General features: G+C 28.8%; 1 long non-coding RNA gene across 1 annotated transcript; it reads right to left on the bottom strand.

The window, feature by feature from the left end:
* Positions 1 to 404: 404 nt before the first annotated feature.
* LOC128163954 (uncharacterized) lies at positions 405 to 2,977 on the bottom strand. Its single transcript, XR_008240881.1, has 7 exons — positions 2,538 to 2,977; positions 2,145 to 2,290; positions 1,823 to 1,915; positions 1,329 to 1,459; positions 996 to 1,056; positions 727 to 817; positions 405 to 469 (listed from the first exon to the last, which is right to left on the bottom strand). It is a non-coding gene; the product is annotated as an uncharacterized LOC128163954 (long non-coding RNA).
* Positions 2,978 to 4,756: the final 1,779 nt, after the last annotated feature.

The raw sequence follows: 4,756 nt of genomic DNA, 5'->3' as shown, positions 1-4,756 counted from the left end.
AGGAAAAATGTCCACATGTGTGCAACATGTGTTTAACATATATTTTACATATATATTTTACACGTGTAAAACACATAAAAAGAGCACACATATATAACGTGTTTAATTTCACACATGTTTAACATGTGTTTAATATGTGTCAAACATGTGTAAAATTAAACATAGCATATTTTATATGTGTAAAACACATATTCTATATGTGTAATATATGTGTTGCATTTTATATATGAAATTCATATATAATTTTTTATTAGCAATTTTCAGTAATTAAGCTTTCATTTAAAATATATTACGTACAGTGTGCTTCATATTGCAAACTATTCCTTGATATCAATGTATAGATCATCAGTATACTATTGCAGATGTATACCAGGCATATAAAAAAAATAATAACAAAAACTTCATTAATTTGTTCTCAGGAGTTTATTCTTCATTGCCATGTAACAATTCATTTCTCTCTTCATTGTTCCTGTAAATAAAAAGAAAAATTACTCATATATAATTATGTATTGATTCTATTTCATATTTAACACCATTAGTTATTATTTTCCATGTCTCTGTTTTACAGTATACATGTGCACTTGTTACACTATCCAATGATATTACATTATATAGATTCAATACCAGAATTCATACAGAAATATATTAGATAAATACCTGGTAATCTAGGTCAGAATATGTATTAATATTGTAAAAGAGTAATATCACAACAATTTTTTAACTTACCTCTTGGTAACCTTTAATTCCTCTTTCTTCTTTTTTCTGCAGAAGCTCCCAGATGTTTCGTCTGTTGTCTTTTTTATTAATACATAGAACTCTGGTGACAGAAAAAAATCTCAAGTTAATATATAGTCATGGTGTATTTCAAAGATTGAAGATATAAATTAAATTGTCATGTGAGAATCAAATTTTAATACATGTATTTCTCTAGCAGAACTTACATACATGTAGTTATTACTATACAATCATGTATATAATATAATTATAATTCTCACCTTTAAACTCTGGCCAGAACTTCTAACATTCGGTAAACTTTTTCTTTGTTAGGAATAACCTCTGAAAGAAATGAAGAAAAAAATAAGCAAAATTCTTTTATAAAGTATAATTCAATAAACAGTTATATATATTATACACATGTACATGATGCACTTTATTTGTACATAATTATGTCCAAAAGAAGCAACTGGTTGCATGTTAAGTTCAATCGTTTGAGTCGTTAGCCAATAGTATCTATACATTAGATCTGACACTTTTAAGATGCCTAGTATTGTTGATTTTTATCAATATATGAGTATATCATACACATGATATTACAAAATCAGACTTACAAGTGCTAATGTCATCTTCTTTCTCCTCATGTCCACAGGACTCTTTCCTGGTGGAGTGAATTGTCTGAATTAATTGCACAGGCCATCCAGGGGGAGAGGGTCTCAAATTAGTCCATTGTAGAGTGGAACAGCTAAGAAAAATAAACATCAGACTTTCAATATTAAAACTATAAAACAAATATTTGTTTAAATCAGTCACTGTATACACATGTAAGAAAAGCCATTGTTGTACATCCTAGAATTACCATTATTAAAACTATAAAAACTGAAATATCAAGATTTTCAGAATTATATTGCTGTTTTGCAAGTACATGTACATGTTATACAATAATTGTAACAATTGCTGTTGATTGCTAAAAACTAACAGCAATTTTAAGAAGTCTGAGATAATTAAATAAATAATTATACAAACATGCAGCCATCAGTGGATACCAAGCAGCTTTAACAGAATTCTGATACTACACATATTTTTGCAACAGAACTGGCAAACTAACCTAAAAAACTAGCCATCTCTATGTCGATCTAACTTCAACTTCCTTCTTTTCAGTGCATTGACCTTAGCAATTCATGTGTGGACTGGGTTCTGTCTAAAATAGTAATACCAACTTAATACAATCATCAGAGGTTTTTAAATCGACATAAAATAAATAGTTAATTTTGAGGAGGAAAACAGACATATTATGATAATATTATTTTAATTAAACCTGAAATATTTGTAAAAGTTAGATTTTCAACTCTTAAAAATTACGGTACAATATACAGAAATTCTTAATATTAACAATACGGTCAGAACTCTACGTATTCAGATTTAATTACCATAATTTGTCACTTTTATACCAGCTGCAGTGTAGAACTGTCTATGAACTCAAGAAGAATGTATGGATCTTGAAAAATTCATTACTCCATGTCTTCGGACTTCCTGACCGACCAAATATTGGTAGCCTTTGTACTATAGCCATTTTCTACAAAAAAAAAGAAATTTCACACAATAGTTGTTTATATACAATAAGTTGCATATCATAGTACATTGCAGGTATATTATTGCATGTTTAATAATAATAAAAACCACTTAAAACATGACATTTAGAATTAATATGAAAATTTCAATGATTTTCTTTTACAAAATTTAAATCATAAATACTTTAAAATGAAAGTCAAGCAACAGTTTTGAAGATAAAAAAACCCCTTAATTTTACTTATAATACTTACAACTGCATAAACAGTTTATAGAGACATATCCCTGCTATCCACTGGGTTAGTTTATGTCTTCTGTGACCTGTCTGAAAATAAAGTGTGTTAATTAGCATACTCACTTAATATATATTAAGTAACCGACTGAACATTTTAGCAACTTGTTGCATAATAAGTAACATTTTAAACAATCAATTTAATTTTCAGTTTTGATATATCAACAACAACAACAACAAAATTATATAAAACTTTCGACTTGCTGCTTTAAGTTTTATGGAATACCTGCTCGTTACTTTGCAACGAGCTTTACTCTAGTTTATTCTACTTTCACTTTTCAAGATTAAAATGTGTCTGATCTAAATAAAAATACATTTGATAAACATATAATTAATGTTCGCTTAATTTTCAAGCATTATTCTGTCTATAAATCTGCTTTTTTTTCAGCTACAACTGCTTAATTGAAGCTTTGTGGAAAACGTTTACCGACAGACGTTTACATATAGCAGATGTAGTATATATAACTTTATGTGTATATATACATTAAAAGACCGTATTTGCCTTTACATTTCATCTAAAAACTTTCATCAATTTCACCTAAGAAGATTGGATAAGCATCGATCGTTGACAATACAGGTTTCTTGTTTTCAACCCGAATTTTCCTGAAGAACACAAGCTCTGAGCTACTTCACGTGTTGTAAAATAACTAGGTGTGTAACCAGCAACATTTGTATAATTTTACAATACAAATAAATGAATAAGATGATGATTGACAAACCTTACCTTTAGCATCAAATCGAATATCTGTAAATGATTCAACATCTTCTGCTCCCGTGACGTAAAAAATGACGTATGATTGCAAACGACAAAATTAAAGCCAATCGCGATTTCAATCCGGAATTGGTTAACTAATAAATTTTTTGTAAGTTACTCGGTAAAAGTTTGTTAAATAAATTTTAATTTTACAAGTATTTACTAATAAATGCATAAATATAGGTGAAAGTCATGAAAATAAATGATAAATTAAACATTTTTTTTTTCGTGTATATGTTCTTTGAAACATGTATTGAACATATATTATTTTATATATGTGTTAAACATATGTAAAATGCATATGTTACACACGTGTATAATATATGTGTTCAACATATAAATTTTAAAACATGTGTTGTACACATGCATTATATGTGCAAAACATGTGTAAAATTATACACATATTTTACACATGTGGACATTTTTCCTGTGTAAGTGTATGCCCTTGCAATTAAGTGATTTATTTACAATATAAGATATTTTATACAAAGCCGAGTTTGCCTCTTTATACGATGCATACTTTTAACAAAATGAAAATAAAACTACATAGGTAGCATTCTACTAATGATATTGTTTATCAACATATTCATTTATAATTTTCCGTTAATCTATGACATTTATTTTTCTTCGCTATAAAACTGCATGATAGCCTTCAATGACTTAATGCGTTATTTTGAAGCATGTGACGTCATATTTTGTAGTACAGCGAGAACGACATCTCGCTTATTTTTCAATGTGTACGATGGACATCAAAATTGTAAGTAAAAGCATTTGTTGTTTTCAATTAAAAGATTAGTGTAAGTTAATTTTGCTAATAAATAGATTAATAAGCAATATCGAGGTTTGTAATATACTGTGATGTAATAATGCACATTTCCCTTCCTTTTTGTCTGAACGGAGTTTATTGAGAGCCTTAACTGTGCTGCGTTTCTCAGTAACTCCCGAACAACCCTCGTACTGTAAATAAAGATACGTAAAATATGCTCTATACACATTAAAATTCTCATTTTAACAAGTCTTAGATAATTTTTGGGGGGTTAATTTTCACTCATCTTTAGCACCAGAGAGTAAAATATTATCTTAGAATAGTGCATGTACCATTGTTCATTTTATATATGTTGGAAGGTGTTGCTGAGGTTACTGATAATGCCCAATGGCCTTTATCCTTTGCCGTTAACTGTTCATTGCAATTTACACATAAAAGTGGGCTTTATATATGGAGGGTAACCGTGTTCAAAAATCCAGACATGAAAATCTGAATATGTAATCTTGTTGGTGTTTGAGTCTGAGTATGAATATGTGGAATTCTGATCGTGTAACCTATAAAACTCAGGGATAAACACTTTGGAGTTGACCCCGCAGGCCTTCGATCTAATTTTTTCTACAGATGCCAATTGCAGCTGTAAAATGTTGTTTGTTACATGTAT

The sequence above is a fragment of the Crassostrea angulata genome, chromosome 9 (genome assembly GCF_025612915.1).
Source record: "Crassostrea angulata isolate pt1a10 chromosome 9, ASM2561291v2, whole genome shotgun sequence".
Lineage (NCBI taxonomy): Eukaryota > Metazoa > Mollusca > Bivalvia > Ostreida > Ostreidae > Magallana > Magallana angulata.
The sequence above is the reverse complement of the archived record's forward strand: the minus strand, read 5'-3'. Positions and strand labels throughout refer to the sequence as shown.